This window comes from Atta colombica, unplaced genomic scaffold (genome assembly GCF_001594045.1).
Source record: "Atta colombica isolate Treedump-2 unplaced genomic scaffold, Acol1.0 scaffold226, whole genome shotgun sequence".
Classification (NCBI taxonomy): Eukaryota; Metazoa; Arthropoda; class Insecta; order Hymenoptera; family Formicidae; genus Atta; species Atta colombica.
The window spans coordinates 825,220-845,067 of NW_017259323.1; the positions used below are offsets into that span (position 1 = coordinate 825,220).

General features: G+C 27.7%; 1 long non-coding RNA gene across 1 annotated transcript in view; it reads left to right on the forward strand.

Annotated features, from left to right (window-relative positions):
• Window positions 1–19,848, forward strand: part of LOC108688173 — a 75,367-nt gene that overhangs the window by 37,138 nt on the left and 18,381 nt on the right. Inside the window, exon 2 of the long non-coding RNA XR_001931776.1 lies at window positions 1,602–1,783. This is a non-coding gene — a long non-coding RNA (uncharacterized LOC108688173). The remainder of the gene's footprint in view (window positions 1–1,601; window positions 1,784–19,848) is intronic.

The window sequence follows — 19,848 nt, forward strand, 5'->3', positions numbered from 1 at the left end:
CACATGCATATCTTTTATAATGAATTTATATTGAAAATGTTTTCATTTCGTATTATATTATTTACTGTATTTACGCAATATTCTTTTCTGCATGTTAAAATATAAAAGTACATATCTATAATATTATATAGATTATGTCTTAAAAGAGAGGATATCCAAAAAAATATAAAAAAATATAAAAAGATATTTTTACGAATTTTGTTTTGCGAAAATTATTAACTTTATTCAAACAGAGATTTAATCACAATATTTTACTCGTGTATTAATGAGTTTTACATAAAATTTTTAATTAAAGATATTAACAAATAGTGCGTCACAATTGTTGACACTAATAACAATAATGGTTTATGATAATCGTCGTTTTTCCATAGTTTATCTAAAACAAAAAATTGTAAAAATCTTTTTGACCTTTCTAGTATGTGTATATCCTTCCTTAACCTACTTACAATGACCCAGTTTTAGAGATTAATAATATTATTCTTTCTTTTTAAGCATTTGTAAAAGTAACACTATACTTTTCTGATTAGTTGTATATAGATATGTACATACATTTTTATATAAATATCTATATATATGCTTCTAAAGTTTTCAATTTTTGGATTTCGTTCAGAAGCTGAAGAATTAAATTTCGTATACTTACAATGAAAGCATGTCCTGTAAAATAAAAGCTTTAAAAAATTTTATTAAATAAAAGAAAGAGAAAATATCTTAAGCTTCTGCTCTAGACATATTTTATACATTATTCAATGTCAGTATACTTGAATATTATTAAGTAAAATTCGCAATTTTGGAAGAGTGAACAGGTGTAACGTGGAATTTTCAGGTACGAATTTCCATCTGTTAAGTAACTCCTGTGAAATTACACATGCCGGCAGATCCTTACGTACCTTAACCAATTTGGCGTGCAACATTATAGTTAATATACTGTATCTTGCTCCTTGAAAGCCGCTTTTCACTTCGTAACAATAAGTTCTTGCTTTAACATGCTGAAATATTCCGAAACTCGCATTGTTGATCGCAAAATCTGTGGCGATTCTAGGAGCGCGATCTTTTTGTTTTAGATAAAGTCATTAAATATAGAAGAGAACAGTCAAACATTTCCTCGATAAAATTAATTTAACATTTTTAAAATTCCAATAAAAAATTGTATTATCAATATCAGACGTTTCAGCTTTTTCTCTTGGTAAGATAAACACATAAAGATATGAATAGATATAAATTTAGGTATTAAAATTTTGACTTTTATGTTACAAATATATACATCGGACAAATAAAAGTAAAGTTTTACGAAGAAGATTTTTTATAAACAATATATGTATAAAAAATAGATTAATATTAAGAAGCAATTTCATATAAATTTTTATTCCGTTAAAATCAACAATTACAAATATGTTTATGATTAACTACTTTTATCCCGTAATCTACTATAATAAAGATAAAGATTCAATTTTATTTTGAAATCACATAATTACATGAAGGATTAACGAAGCGTAAAATTTCTTTCTGTTTAGGCGTTTCTCTCATTTCGTTTGTTGTTGCCAATAGTTTCTATTAAGTACATTGGCTTGAATTACGTGAAACGATAAAGGCTTTCTCCACAGGTGCAGCTTGGGACTGACGACAAATGAATAATTCGACACGTGCCGTCTGGGCGCTCGAGAGGCTTTACTCATTTTCTTTGAGCCACCCGGCATCAGGTCGATTCTCGTCGCGCGAGATTTATGAGACCTCACACCGCGAACTCGGATATTTCGAGAACGTTTTCTCGAACGTAAATTGAAATGTAAGTTTTATACTGCTTTGCTATTTGTCGTAAAGAATGAAAAGCGTCATTGAAGTTTATAAAGCACAAAACTCCACGTCTTGAAAGTTGAGTTTGTGAAATGAAGAAATGAACTTTGTTCATTGAAGAGAAAGCGTAAATTTCACATAATATGATGCTTGCATTATCAAATATAACAATAATTATTATTATTATTGTATTAAACGCACAATTATTTTTGTTTTATCTTGTTTAAAAAAGTTATTTTTTTTTGCGTTATTCAGTTCTAAAATTTTAATTTTTATTTACACAAATTTCCAATTTATATTTACAAGTATATTTTATAAATATCTAATTCGTATTTTATCGTATTTTTTAACAAAAAAAATTAATATCACATATATGTATATACATTATATATTGTAATATAATAATAAACAAATAATTTTTAAATAAATTTATGCATGATATTTTTTTACTAGAATTGTAAATGTCATTTATTTTATCAATTAAAGGTGCAACATGATTTCCTATCTGTTATACTTCGGTGATATTTCAACAAAAGTAAAATATCGCACATATGTCACTAAACAAATAATATAAATAATACTCAGCGTAATATAGTACAGAATGTAAAAAGATTAATACACTGCAAATAATATATATAAATAATGACATGTATTTTAGAATTGTTCAATATAAAAAGAATTGTTCAATATAATGTAATTTTAACAAATTGTAAATATATCCTTTTATATAACTTTAGCAAAACAATCTTACTAAAAAAGCTACTTTTACAAGCTACTTTTTTTAATTAAAAAGTTTAAAAATTTTTTTTAAATAAAAAAGTTACAAAAACTCTTACAAATTTCATTGTTTTATCTAAAAAGTTTTTTTTTATGGGGAAGATACATTGGGTCAGCAAAATCACGACTGAAGGATGTAAAGTGCGCTAGAGTTGTAAACCCTTCTGCGACCATCGGCCTCTTTTACGAGTAATCCCATGAGCTCTTGACGACTGTTTTTCATTTGAAATCCCACGGCAGATAAAATGCGTATTTATGACAGATACAACGAAAAGCTACGCGCTACTCGGTATTTATGGGATGGGTTCGGCGCATATCCAGGGATGCTGCTACTCATAAATCGATAACGATCACAACTCATATCGCGCAGATCGCTTGGAGAAAAAATTATCTGCCATGATACAGGATGATATATCTGTCGATTTGTCTGCTGTTTTCAGCTTATATTATAATCCTATATTATATTGTTACATGTTTTTTTCTTTCTTTGTGTTGAATAAATTCTTAATCTTTAGTCGCATAAAATAAAAAAATCGAATTGAATAAATTTAAACACGCATAAGTCAAACAGGTTTTTGTGAATTAGCGTGAACTGCATCATATTAAATATCAATGAATAATTTAAAATGTAGTTCTTGCAATACGCAAGTTATGATTAACTTCGCAATTTATTATTATTAAATACTTTTAATCAAGATATTGAGATAAATTTGAGATAAAATTTTTAATGAGTGTTAATAATCTAAGAATTTTTATCAACTTAATATTAGAGAGATACAATATAAATTATAAATATTATATATATTATAACTTAAAATTTGGATTATAAATTAAGAATGCTAATTTTCCAATGAATATTATTAAAAATATATATATATACGTAAGCATATATTTTATGTGACTCTTAAAATGAAAAATATATTGATTAAGAAATATCGAAAATATCATACAAAGAAAGTTAATCTAATAATATCAATAAATTGCCCATTTATCCTTTGAGAATTAATAATTTTTGTTAATAAAAATTTCAAATTATCGATTATAACATTTTATTTTCTTACTTATTAAATTTTATCCATTAAAAGTAGCAAAATCGCATTAAGCATTAGAATACATTAAAAAGATGTTTTCGCTATTAAAGTTAAAACTTTTTTCATAAGTGTTACGTCAATTTTTTCTTACAATTAGTAAAAATTGGATAGAGAATTCAATTATCTAACATTAAACATAAAGGAAGTTTAGTAAATTAGGTATTATAAATGTAAATGTATTAGATAAAACGTTATTGTTAAAAAAATTTGTCCGGAAATCTGTAAATAAGAAGTGCTCGGTTGCTGATATGGTCTCCATAGTATTAAACGAACAAAAGGCGAAGTGGAGGAAATAATCTTCTTCAAGAACATCGAAAAAGAGGTGGAATTTATGAACCGACCGATAAAGCGATATTTCATTGTCGAGACTCGTAGCCGTGCCACTCGTCTGATCGCGACAGGTCTCTAGGATTTACCACTTACCGTTTTTTTTTTCAATTAAAATGTGCAACGCGCTACTTTAAGGAGTTTTACTAAGAGGATTATGCGCGACAGCGGGTCACTTTTTCCATAGATTTTTTAAAATCATAGTTCTCCATTAGTTCTTTATTAGAATTATTCGACCAAAAAAAAAAAAAAAAAAAAGAAAGCATATAATAACGATTCGATTTAAAAGTAGATAAGTTTCGCGTGTTGAAAAAAATTCAACGGCACAATGAAGCACAAACTTGTTCACACGAAACTTCCTACAGGGCGACGACGGAAAGTTTTCTTTTAACTCTTCTCTGCTCAGATATTTAGACCAGCCGCCCGTTAAAACCAATAATTGTTCTTGTCATTATCAGGCAGGAGGGAAGTAAGAAGATTAATTTAATCCCTCGTTCTCTCTCGCGAGAACGCGAGAGAGGAACCCGCGTAACCATGGGATTCGGACCAACCAACACTTTCGCGCGATTCTATTTATGATAAAGTACAAACGGCAAACTGTAAACATATCGGCCAAGTCCCAAAATTGTTGCTGGCGCGCGGTCGGAAAAAGTAAGCGGGCTAAAGTATGTAAATATAAATATAGGTCAACAAAGTATGAAATTCACACTTGGATAAAGCATTTCGTACAGATCTTAATTTCTCGCTAATGCATAACGGTGAGAAATTGTTTTACAGTACATAATATTATAAATTAAATATTGTAAATTTTTTCAATTAGGAATTATGACTTTAACAATACGCCGAAGATAAGTAAATTATATTTTAATTCGTCAAACAAAACTTCGTATAAGAGTTTTAAGATTTCATTGGTATCTATTTTATTTCTTATTTTATTATTTTTAAATCTTTTTAAATCTTTTTTGATTTTTCATTTCTATAGAAGAAATAGTTTTTCTTCATTTCATCAGGGCGAGAAGGCACTGATACAGTATCAGTTCGTTCTTCACTTTGATGAAATAAATGACAAGATTCACGAAATCTTGACATTAGTCAGAGTTGGGTAAGTTAATGTTTTTTTTTTAACTGAATAAAGTTAAAGTTAATGGCTTTACAAAATTAATAAAGTTAAGTTAAAAATTGAAGGAATAAAAAATTAACTTAACGGAAGTTAAGTCAATATTGAATTAATTTAAGTTAAAAAAAAATTAATTTAAAAAAAAAATTATTTTTTAGATCATAATGTCCTAATCTTTTTAAGGCATAACCGCATAAACCAATCAGAAGGCTGTATTAGTATCTTAAAAAATTACTTAAGAATTACTTAAAATATGATCAGATTACGAATATATACCCTTAGTTTTATATCTTATTATTTTTCTAAGATATTTAAAAGAGATTACAAAAATTTTTTAACTTAAAAAAAAAAGTTAAAAAGTTAACGTTTAAAAATAATTTAGTTAAATTAAAATTTAATGCATTTAAAATTAACTAAGTTAAGTTAAAAGTTATTAACTTTTTAACTTTTTTTAACTTTTAACATTTTAACTAGTTACTACCCAACCTTGACATTAGTAAAAGATCACGACACGGTGATAATTCGTAAACTCTTTGGCACCTTTGAAAAAAAAAACATCCATGAAAATCTCAAAAGTATTATCAAGAAATATGTTTTCCATTTCATAATAGAATGTTCACACACACACACACACACACACTTCAATGTACTATGACAGTTAATTTTAATATAGAGCCAAGTTCTGAATCTAAATAATTATTTATTGACTTAAAGTATATATTTGCGTTAATTTACTTAACGTTCGCAATACTTGCGAGCATCATTTCATTCTTATTCAAATATTAAACAAGGATAAAATGATGTTCGTGAGCGTTGCGAATGTTAAATGGAACGCGTCCTTTGTGTTGTAAATAAAATTTTGTATAAATGTTAGTTATTTAAGTATTAAAGAAAATTGCTTGAAGAAAATGTTGAAGATACATAATTCATATGATGGTCGACGTATAATGTACAAAATACGATTTACTGCTTTGGAAAGTTAAAGAGATTTTGCACATTCTGTGAATACATTGGCATCATCATTCGAAAGAAACGAGTATTCAAAGATGTTTGCTGTAGCGCGGCGAAGATGGCCTTTGGCTGTAAAATCTAGAAAGATGTATTCGTGTAGCTCATAAATAAACGAGACATTATATGTGCGCGCAAGCACAGTTCTCGAACATTCGCCTATATAAGAGATCTGTCTTGAGTATTACTACGAACGCAAATACGAGTGGATGTTCTTTACGCGCAAGAGCGTGAAATCAAAAAATCAGATTCATGATACTTGGAGGACTCGTAAATTTTCGGCGAGTTCATTATCTGCTAAATCCTGTTCTTTTATTTGTTATTCATTTTATATGTTTGACAATTGTATGACGAGACGTAAATATAGATCGAGAACAATGAAAGCTTCTTTTAAATAAAATGTCAGCATTTTTTTGTATTTGATTCCTTCAGAATATCTTTAACTTAACTAAGTTAGTATACAATATGAAAGTAATAGGTAAGGTTGCTGAAATCACACTACTTTTTACTTAAAGGCTTATAATTCAGAAATTATAATGAAAAATATTTTTAAATTTTTTACATAATAAATTACATTCTTATCCCTTTCTTATGTAATTTTTTAATAATTTTTTTGCGCTATTATAAGGTTGAAAATGAGGATTTTTTTCAATATGGTGCGATTTGGCGATGAAGAAATTCGTTGCCTAAAAATCGCACCATGTCAATATTCTTATTTAAGATATTATAATAGCGCAAAAAATTTATAAATTACATAAGAAAAGGAAAGAATTGTATTTTATTATGCTGTTAAAAACTTAAGAACATATTTTTCATAATTTCTGAAACACATGATAATTTCAAGAAGTAATTTAAAGAATTTCTATGTGAAACAAAATAAACACTTCGCAGATTTACAATACACATTTTCATATAATAATAAATGGAATAAAAATGTAAGAATTATAAAAATATTAAGCAATTTAAAAGGTGAGATTGTGGTGCGATTTAGGAAACTAGAACATTTTTCTAACTTTTATTTATTTAACCTATATACAAATGTAAAGCAAACTTTGACTCTATTAATCTAATTTTAATAATATTCTAATATTCTAATAATCACAACAAATGCGCAAGACTTAGGCTATTTAATTTATATTTTCTGTAATTCTGCTATGAAATACGTTGAAAAATAGCAATGCTATCACGATTTTTTTATGTAAATAACAACATTCTTATTATGCTTCATGTCACAAGTATAACGGAGTAGCGTTGCAATATCATATAGTTCTTAAATAATCCGTAAGAAAGTATATAAATACAATAATTGAATACAATAATAATACAATAATTTTTAAACGAGATAATGCGATTTGGGAACCGATAATATTTTACTCTATGCATCAAAAATATTTCGAACATTATCTAGTTTTTAACTTTAATTCAAATTTTTCTTATAATTAAAAATTATATCAAATAACTGATATTGATACATGATAATAATAATTACTATTGAAAATAGACTTTCAATACGTAATACTTTAAATAATTAACAAATTCTGACTTATTCAATTAATTTTATGTATATTTAATTTTAGCAAAAAATTTAATTTGAAATTATATGTTGAACACAAAACTGTTCGAATTTTTTAATGAAACTCCAGCATTAAAAAAATAGAATTCCAGCATTAGATAGATCAAGATATGACACATCAGTAATACAACAGTGTATGAAATAGCAATGTTTGAAAGAAACTTATGTATCATTATATTTGTGTAATGAATACTTTTTAAAAAATTGAGTAATCAATTTATAGTGTAAACATGATTAAATTATTTTTGTTTTATTACTTTAGTTTTTAAAATAGTTTTCTTACTAGAGCATACGTGAAGAATGTTATTCTATTCTATGAAGATATGAAGCAAGAAACTTACGATAGATGGACGGTTGAAAAGAGCCGGAAAATTAATGTACGTCTATCTCGCACTCTTGTCGGAAATCAATACAATATACAACATATAAGATCTAAGTGCTTCTTTGTTGTCAGATTTTATGTCATGATATTACTATGTTTTTTAGTACTTCGCACAATATCAACAATAGACAATGCTGATTTTTAATTAAAAACGGTTTTCCTCCTATTATGTTCTATTTTTAATTCTTTATGTTTCAGTTTTATTAAATTAATTTTTTAATATATTCCCTAATCTGCAGTTTGTTTGTTACATATAAAATAAAAATAAAAAAAATGAAAATAATAAAAATCAAAATCACAAAATAAATAAAAATCTTTTCTATGACTAATAATTTTTTGTAATAGAAATTTGTTTCAAGTATTTTCCAGCGGATATTTATTTAAATACTATTATTTTTATCAAAATCAAAATCAAATGTAAATTTAGTTTGTGGGATACAAAATAAAGTTTTGTTATTTATTTGCAACTTGTATAAAATTTTATATGTGAAATATATGTGTATTGATGTTATTGAAAAAATGTTTGTGATTACAAAAATATTATTTAAACAGCTTTCTAAATTTTTTAAAATCTACTTTAACATATTTTCAAAAATTTTTTAGACAAAAGACATGAAAAAATTAAGATAATATTATAATAAGCAATATGTAATGATCAGATTATTTTATATAATATGCAATCGGTGTTAATAAAATAAGTTAAATAAAGTTAATTATACATATCAATCATTTAGATTAAAGAAAGTTAAGATTAATCTTCTTCAATAAATTTAGCTGTTGATTTTATTGCAGCAAAAGTTTTGTGCATGTAAGAATAAAATATTAGTTTGTTATGAATTTAAATCGCAGAATATCTGAATATATATTCGATAGTCATACAGAGATTGAAATTATGGGAAAATTTTTCAACGTCCGAACCATTTTTTAATTTCACTCACAGTGAAATAGATTTAATTAATTCTGACCTCTACAACAAAAGTATGCATTCGTACAACACATGCACAGCCATAATAAACTCTATGCTGCTTTCAATTTTGTCGTTTACGGAAAAGGAATATTTCCAAATGCTCGTTACGCATTTATGAAACCCGTCACGGCGCCGCAGCGAGATAACTAGATTTAAGGCAGAACGTAAATTATTTTACCCGAAACACGCTGCTGTTTATCAAATCACTGTCCATTTATCTGATTTTATTTTCAAATAGAAATTTTAACATCTATTTTTTATGAAATAGATTCTAATTTATATACACCGACAGAATGGCTTTATTAAATTATCTAGAAATTTAGCTAAATATAGATTTAAAAATAATTTCGAACTATTAAAATAATTGTGTAAAAAAAATGCTCAAATTGGTTGCTCAAAATTTTTTCCAAGATTGCTTAAATTTCATAGACATTTCATAATTATTTTGATGACTCAACAAAATCATTTTTTTCAAATATAAGTTCGATTTTTTGAATGTTAATCGCATAGTATATACTGTGTATCGCATAGTATATACTGTGAATATTATTAAACATCAAGATTTGCTTCGAAAATTCTTTTTTTTATTTAATTTATTCTTATCAGTCTAATTATTACACATAATTATTTATTTTAAATAAGATTTAAAATTACGAGTTATTAAATATTGTTAATCGCTTATCTTAACAGCCAAAATTAATTAATTTTAATTAATTAATTTTAATTAATTTTGTTTAAATGCATGTGTGAATGTTGCATGCAACAACATAAAGTACAAAAAATTTATTTTATTTACAATTTGCAACGTAAATCATTTAAAAAATTGTATTCCAGTTTTACATCAATAAATATTTACAGAACTCGACCTGTTTATGCCAGTACAGAAAATAAATAATGTCTTTTAATAAAACCTTATGATCTTTTTTTCATTGTTGTACATACGATAAAGTAATATTTTTTTGTATATATAAAAAATTGATTCAACTGTTTATTCTCTTTTGTTGATACTTAATATATCTATTTATTCTCTTTTGTTGATACTTAAATATATCTATTATTAAAATGCAGAATATTAAAATAATATATATCAATAAAAAAAAAATTAAAATAAAGAATAAAATTACTAACAGGAAGATAATCCTAATTAAAATGAATTAGTAATATTAAAACAAAATTAATGCTTAATCTTGTAATAATTCGCTAATACAACGCGTCAGTCTAAAATGCATTATAGAATTCCAAACATTTCATAATTTTAAAAAAACATTAGCGTATAATATTCGATATAAGAAATTTTTGCAACTTCTGTCAAAAACCTTTAGAAACCTTTTAGAAATTTACCTCAAGTGAAGATAAAGATATCTAATTTATTCAGTCAACAGTATTCCAGCTAAGCCGAAAAAACTCAGTTTTTAATAGGCAATTAAAATTAAAAAATTCCTTGATTATCGTGCTATATTTCAGGTAGACATTTTATTAATGTTCGTTTTATTAATTTTTAAAAGAAATTGTAATTGCAAAAAATAGGAAAAACGCAGTTTAAAGCGAATAAATAGTTTTTGAGAATTTTTATTTTCTTTTTATGTATTGCTATTCTATAGATTTCTTTAGCCTCCACGTACACTCGAAAATAGAATATATTATATTATGATGAATGATGGAATGATGGAAATTGATAATATATAACAGTTTTAGGAAAGGGATATAAATTATATAGAGATTGGGTTTGACAGCAATATTTATATCCCGCATTAATTAAGAATAATAGATACTTCATATACAGAGAAAGAAATTTTTTGTAAAAAAAAATTTTTATTATATATATATATAGTGAGTTTTCAATAAAAATTGATCTAAAAATACGGCAATTCCAGTTTCCTTCATATTAAATTTTATTCTTAGAAAAATGTTATATTTTTCTTTACATTATTTCGACATTATAATTTAAATAAATTATAACGTGCATAAAACGTGAAACATACTTTAATATATTAACAGAAGTTCATTCAAATTTATAGTCATGGGTTATGTTGTGCTGTGGCAATTAAGGCACGTTAATTTATTCTGCTAGAAGCCCCGAATTGTCAAAGTGTCATTTATAATAATATAATGGTGTAAAGTCTCGCGTCCAGAAGTAACCCACGCTTGACTTTCACGAAGTAGTAATCCGCTTACATAGCTTAATTGTGAAACATGCACGATCACATTAGTTTTCTTAGCGCTCATTTCTGACGGTAGGATCTACTTTTACAACGACTCTACGTATTTGCCATTACATAAAGCAAGATGATAAATATACGCATAAATTTAGTTATTCAGAACAGTAAGCTACATTCGCAATCGCTCTTCAGAAAGCGGTGAAGTCTTGGCTTTGTTCATAAGAAATCTTTACAGAATGTCGAGTCATTTGCTAAGAAAGAAAGTACTAATTGTAAATATTAAAAAGTTAATGATATAAATAAATCACGAATATATCTATCCATTTTTAATTCTCTATCAAAAATGTAAGGTATAAGTATATTGAAAGTTGGAGTGTGATACTTGCATAATTGTGCATAAATATGCATTGAAATTAATTAAGTCTCTTGATTTAAATAATACTAGTAATTTAAATGCGAATTGCAGTTAATGTTTTACAATAATTTAAAATAATAGGTTTATAAGAATAAAATTGTTTTAAGTATTAATATTTTTACACTTTCCGTAATTTTCCGTAATTAAATTAAACATGAGAGAGAGAGAGAGAGAGAGAGAGAGAGAGAGAAAGAATCAAAGATAAATTTTAATGTTTGAGACGTGAGTGGCACCTTCAAAGGCAAGAGAGCTTAGAGTCCCTTAAAAAACAGCTTTAAGTACTGAAGTCTCTTAGCAGTCATTAAGGTGCCGCTTGTTGGCAAGTATTACGCAATTCTGAGCACATCCGTAATTTATTAACATTAAATCATGTGACTAAGCGGAGCTGGTCAAACAGTATGGTCTAAGTAGAGCCCATTTCAGAGAAATGGCGATAGAGACAGGTGGAGAAGCAGTGCTAGAGAGTAACACAGGTTACGTCGTCTGTAACATTCGTCTTGCCGTGACAAGGCAGCAAATTGCTTTTGAGAGCGTTAAATTAATGTCCACGACACATATCCTCTACGTATCATGCATATAACTGCATACGAATCTTCCGCGTAAGAAGACAACCTGTCCGGAGCATATATTGATCTTGAACATATTCGTGAATACAATGTTTGAGTGGATACATACAATATAAATAAAACTAACCGAGCAGTTAACAGATTAAAATAATTTCTTTGTTATCTGTATTGTATACACAAATATATATTTTATCGATTAATTTCTATTTATCGACAAAATTTATCTATTTATATTCTTATCGATCTATTTATCGATACACTTTTATTTAAAATGAAAAAATATGACGTGTTTAATTTCGGGTAATTATTATTATTATTCTTAAAACAAAAACAATAATTTTATTTTGGATTTGTATTGATAATTAAGTCACGTTTTAATATGAAAACATAATTTAATATGCAACTTTACGAATATTTGAGTATGATTTATATTTCAGATATTTTTTTGTCATATTTGAGAACTTATTTAAAAATAAACTTTAAATCGCATAATTAATAAAAAGAACGTATATTATCAAAGTAAATTAATTAACTTCTTGTTTCATATCAGATAATAATAAATTTTTTTGCTATTTTAAAAAATTGTCTTAAAAGGATACAGCAAGTATTAATCAACTTTATCTATCTTAAATATCTCACCTGTTTCAAACAATACAAAAAAGTAATATACAAAATAATGATAATGACTTAGCCGAAACGTATTTTTAATGTAATCGTTAATTACGTAAAATTTTTTTTAACAGGAAATAATTGCGCATCACATACACATATACATCGCTAATTCCCACTAACTCATTTTCTTTACTTGATGTTTTGTAATTCTCCAAATCCAATCCAATTTATCTTTTTAAACTTTTATATACAAAAATTTATATGGTTTCGAGAGGGATATAATATGATAGTAATGTTTCTTGTAGATAGATAGTCATAGGAAACATTTCAAAATTAGTTTTTAATTAAAACTAATGGTTTTTAAATGGAATATGCAGTTTTTTATGTCAAATTTGATAGAACAGCAAATTTTGAGAATAAATGTACATTTATCCTAACATACAACACTCATAGTTTCTATATATATGTCTACATATTTATATTTAAATGCTATATGTATTCATATATCCTATTTAAATATTTAAATATCATCATAAATTGTATATGGAAAATATGGGATCGATTTGCAAATAATTAATAAACCACGTCACCGAAACAGGATAAAGTATTATTATTAACCTATATTTCTTCATGTTAATCTTTCAAGAATGCCACATTGAGTATCAAACATCCTATGCAACCATCTGCCTTCGGAAGTTTTCTCGGTCTCGCAATAGAGATTTTCATAATGTAAAACATTTCCCTTGTATAACATCCCAGAGGAAACGAAGACTTATATTCCCCTTGGCTCGATAAAGGATGAACCATTCACCGGTTTGCTTGCCGTTCTTGCGACGAGCATGGCATCTAACTCAACACAATAGTCACATATCGATACGCTAAAGTGCTCTTATATTCAGGCACAATTCATGAATAAATATATTCTATAATTTCAATGGAAATTGAGTGTTATAGTTGTTTCATAATAGAGCGAATGAAACAGCTAACCATAAAAAGAGAATTCGTACATTAAAATATTCATGGATAAATCTCCTTGTATAAGCAAGCGAAATTGTATGATATTAATACATCTTATAGTATCTTTCTTTTAACCGCGAGCCGATAGTTATTCTTTTCACGATTAACTCAGACGTCCGATATGAAGCTGACATCAGTATGTAATGCGCAACCTTCCTGTGTGTAGTAAGATTTCTCGAGGGACTCGTGGTTCATCCATGGTAGGTGACTGTGTCTCCTCGTTCCGGAGAAACTTTATTTTTAAAGTCGCGTGCGAACTCTCACCATGCATCCCTCTCTAACCACCGCGACCACTACATCACGTAGTTCACTTCCGTTAAACATTAAGGAAGATTGTATCGGCAATAGATTAGAAAGTTTCTAAGAGGAGATGAGTTGCTCAAATTTATGATTTCCGCGGATGTCTAATTAAGTAACATTTTTTAATTTGTAATGTAATGTTCGATAATTGATTTTATGTAAGTAATCTCTTAAACTTAATTTTATAATTTGCAAAATTTTCAGTATTAAAAAATAAAAAATTGTTTTATTTTAAGAGAGCAAAACATAATTATTTTGATTTTATATTTCTAAATTGCATTTTTGTGATACAAAATATTATAATGTACATACAGATGAGAGGGAAAATTTAATGTTTTTGCGCAAAACAATAATATTATAGTTCTATTACGAATAAAATGAATTTATTTATTTGATACAATGCAAGTATTAAGTAATTGTGAATTAATATTAATAATAAAAAAATGTAAATTTATTTCGGATATATGTTTCTGTTATAAATATAATATTTATCGTCATATGAAGATATAACGAGACATATTGGAAGAATTGTTTTCAAAATAAAATGATAAAATTCAAAAATTTTATTTTACATCTGTTGTTTAACTGTAGTGACACACATAAAGTTCTTCGAGTTCTATATATATTAAATTGATTTAGATTTCTAATAGATTTTCAATCAAAATTAGTAATCACATTTTATGCAAGCTATGTATTATGTCATTGATTAAATCTAAATTGATTGGACAGCATTTGCATCAAAAAATAGAAATTTCAATGATTCTGTAATGTTAACATCAATAACATTAATTATTACATATTAATAATTATTTTTATTGTTTTTGTCATAATTATTAAATGTTTAGTCATTCAAGATATCTTACTATTAATCATTGAAAGACCACACATTGCTATTTCATCTACAATCTTAATTATTTTCTGATTTTATATGTATATTAAAACTTAAAATAACTTTTTAAACTTTTTAAAGTCAATCACTGGAGTCAACTGAAAAGCAGGCATTGATGACAAGTAAGAATTATGGAATCGTTTCTTCCCATTTTTCAGGGAAGTCTCAGAATTGCTTCTCGATTGAAGATGTAGAAGCACTTAGCGCTAGATCGGCCACTTTTGCGAAAGTTCTTAAACTTATCGTATACGGAACACGTTTCACAGTAACACGTTCGCGATGAACGAACATCGCGAATGTGGTATACACTAAAATTTCGCTATTAGGATTCAACGCGGCAGCGAGAGACGGAGACTGTAATCGAGTACGCGTAGAAGGGAATCTAGGACGGCGACAGCGGCAGCGGTGGGTGGCGGCGAAGACAACGACGATACGGAATATTCCTCTCGATTCTCATGTTGCTCCGGCTGTCGCTTCGCTCGTATCTCGCGGACGATCGACTCTTGGGTGCATCATTACCGCTTAATTTGAAACTATGTGAAATTACTTGAATTATGATTGCAATCGAACGACGTCGTCATTTCTAACGAGCTAGAACATTGATATATAATCCATACATACATTGCTTAAATGTGAGAGAACATCAAGTAAACATCTATCATAGTTTCTAAAATTAGATTCTAAAAAATCTTGAATTTAAATCTAACTTAACAATATTTATATTAATAGTGTTGTATATACTGACTTAATAGTACCATAATATTAAAACATGAGGTAACTGTTAAAAACATATAAATTATATAGTAATTCAAACAAATATTAGGTGGGAAAAAGTTCGTGGCGTTTCTCCCGTTAGATGTAACGGGAAAAACGCCACGAACTTTTTCGCATACCTAATAAAATAATCTTGGTCTAAGAAGAAACATTAAATTTTAATAGATTCTTATAGAGATTTTATTAAATGTTATTCACGATTACTTATAAAAAATTTTAATGTTTGAATATAACAATATTATGACAATGTGTGTAATAATTTAATTAACCTTTTATATTAGGAAAGAATTATTATTTTATTTATATCTATTATCGTTTCTATGTATCGTTATCTATCATAACACAGTACTATACATCTATGTAAAAATTTTACAAATTTATATTTTAAATTTTTCAGAGCTGTGTTATTTTTTTCAATATTTTGTATCTCATATTATTATATCTTCTTACTGTTTACTTATAATGACGCTACAAAGGAATCTATCTGAATATAGAATGCTTATCAAAATGCTAATATTTTTTCTCTCGTAATGTTGCGGTAAAAAACTTTCCTCCTTGACAAGGAGTATCCTCTGATGCATGACATAATTGCAATACACCAGAGTTTCTTTTTAATTTATATTTTAGTTAGTTTACGTTAAATGAATATTTCAGTTTAAAATAAATAAGAACTTTTGCATGTTTATCTTTTAAAATTTTTAATCACAATCCAATATGAGTTCATTTTATTTTTATATGACTAAGAATAGAAGATATAAATGGAATAATATTGTTTATTTAAATATCGTTGAATATTATTTGCGTAATTTTAATATTTTATGAGCATGCATTTTTTTTTAACTTTTTTAAATGTTCACATAATGTAATTTGCAATTCAATAACTTTTATAAAGATGAATGATTTTGAAGATAAAAAGTGATAAATGGTTATTTCAATATAAACATTCATAAAAACTTATTAAATGTTTTACAGGTAGTTAAAAATGGCGATTTTATATCTTTTGTATTATATCTTTTGTACTAACATAGACATGAAAAATATTAAACGTACGAAGGAAATACGTTTTGTAAATAGAGCGCGGGTGCTGTCGATTCCCATAAATTTTATCATTATATATATATCTACGTATTAAAGAAGCTCCAAGAAGATTAAAAGTTACGTTTTAAACTATCTCCTTCTGTAATAAATCCGATTTTTAATCGAGGACAGTTGGACGGCAAAAGCTTCTCCCTCCAAATGCTTTTCGCCGCTATATTTTCCACAATTCATAAAAATGTGTAAGAACGAATTTTCTATCTTTTTCCATTCTGTCTTCGTTTCTCTCTACTATCCTTCCGAATTCTGATCCCACCATGCGTTCATCTTTTCGCAGACGAAACGAAATTACGTATTTTCGAGCGCGCTGCCGCTGTCGTCGCTGCTTGGAAACTTTTCCATTTTAAATAAGAATAAATTCAGATCCGGAGTTCTCAGAGCTTTTGCGGGAAAGGTTCGCAGCCCAGCGGGGGCAACAGGACACTCTCGGCTATTTCTTTCTTGAAGAACGAAGCGAGAACAGCTTCCTCTTCGCAGCGTTACATCGTGAAGCGAGTGAGCGAATCTCGCACCGTCACCTGCATATGAATTTCACGGCGCGGCTCAAAGTAGATTTTCCACTTACTGCTTCTCCGCGCTGTGGTTACATAACATGGTAACTTTGAGGAAAGACGTTTCGTAGTGGTCTCTTGCAATTTTGTTTTGTCGCCAGTTTACCGCCACTTTTTTTTCGTTACGCGCACGATATTTACATTGAAAGAAAACACGAATTGCGATTATTATACAGTCCAGAAATTGTTTGACGCTTGAGAATTTGTAATAATACATAATATAACTAGCAAGTAAATTGCAATGGCAGATATTCATAGAAAAATAACAATATATTTCATGTAGAGAGAATTCGAAATTTTTATGATTAAAGTAGCACTTATATAGATTTGTTCAAGAAATTAAATGGAACTTTATCTTGTTTTGTTTCAAAAACTATTTTGATATATCAAAAACAAAAGAAGTAATTGTTATTATTTAATCGAATATACAATTCCCGAATTAATACAGTGCACTATTGTACATGTACTTATGCATTATGACTGTACATACACATTTTTCTAGTGTTTTTATGAAGGCGTAATTTAATGACTATTTTTACAAACAACTGCCTTGAAATTGCCTTAAGTCACAAAACTAATTATGCGTCATTTCATTAATTAGTTCAAACTATTATCTAAATGTTAAAAATTGCGATTTCAGACACACATTACGACATTAATAATTTATATTTGTATTTGGATAACTGTGAAATTAGTGTTGCCATATTAAATTAAAAAACAGCCTTAAGAAATCGTCGATATAATGGTGCATTGTTCGGATAATTAGTTTTGTGATGTATATTCTGATTGTATATTCTGTTCGGTTCAGAGAAATGTATGAATTTATCATAATATTTTTCATAACGAAAGTTACCTAACGAAAGTTAGGTATTTTATGAGAAATGATTTGATGGTTACTTTTCTGAAAGAAGCTATTTACTTTTGCCAAACTTGGTAGTGTTCATGAAAATTGTGAGGTTGCGTCTTCAATTCGACTTTGCTGAGACTTCGACGTGGTATCTTGGTTCATGCACGAGATACATGAGATCACGAGTCTGCAGGAACAGCCTTATCTTTGAAGATTTGATTTCGAGATAAAGGAGCGGCACCGTAGATCTCCAGACTTCAAGAACGAGGATCTCGCACGGATCTCGAAAAGAAAAGCCACCCCCGTGATCCCTGCGGAAAACCGTCGCTCGAGTAAACTTTCTCCTCGTCTTTCTTTTGGTCTCGCCTAACTTTACGAAAGCAACGAATTCCGTGTCCGAGAGAGAAAAAGATGGTACACACTGCAGTTTTACGGTCGATGCCGTGCGTTTTTCTCGTCAGAAATGAGGTGAGTGTGACTCTCGAGTGATCGTTACGGATTGTTCGAGGTTTTTTGGTAGTGTAAGCAAGAGATATCTCTTTCTCTTCTTCTCACTGGGTTTCTTTCGCGTGAAAAGGAACGAAATTCTGTGCTGCGAACGGAGTATCGTTCGCATTCGTTGCAATGTACTCCGATCGATCGCCGTAAAAAGGTTCGATTGGTAGACTTGCATTCATCTTTCTTTTCGGTGCCTACTCTTCTGCTGATCACGTAGCAATCGTATTCGTAGCAAAGAGAAGAAAATTGAAAAGCGATCGCCAACACCGAACGAATTTGCTCATTCATAACAGAGAAAAATAGAGAGAAATAAAGCAGAAATTAATTTTGTTTTTAAAATAATCTCCTAAATATATTTTAAAATATAATAAATTATCAGAAAAATATTAATAGATTTTTGTAATTTTTAAATATTGACGATGATTTGATAAAAATGTATATAAATAGGAATGTCTACTATTGTATTAATAATATCATCATAAACACACACTATAAAGTTTTTAACATAAAAAATATATTTTTATATATATATAATAATTCTGAATAGTAAATATTAATTTACTAAAGCATTAGTTTACTGAATATTACAAATTAATGCAACATTATTCCATATAATTTAAGAGAAAAAGAGTTTATTATATTCTTAATTTATGAATTCTTTACGTCAGTTTATTTTCAAAACATCTCCGACAGTTTCTTTTATTTAAAGTTAATAATTTACGAAAGAGAAACTAATGTACTATTTGCTTTAAGATACTCCTCTTTAATGTCTCTCTTGTGTTATTGTACCACAAATTCCACAGCACCTTTCCCCATTCTGGCATTTGACGTTCCTGTGTGTCATAAGGGAGCATTTTGCAATTTAATGGAGCTAATAAAATAAAGCGATTCGATTAAGCGACAAACATCGATAATAGACGGATTAACCGATTATACTAGTAGATCTTTGTTTATTAATGAATATAATCGACAGTGACATTGATTGATATCTATTAATTGAATTGTTTCTATTCCCAAATTGGTCAATTTAAAAAAATCAAATTTAAATGAATTGACAAAAAAAAATAACTTTTATTTAATATTATTATATAA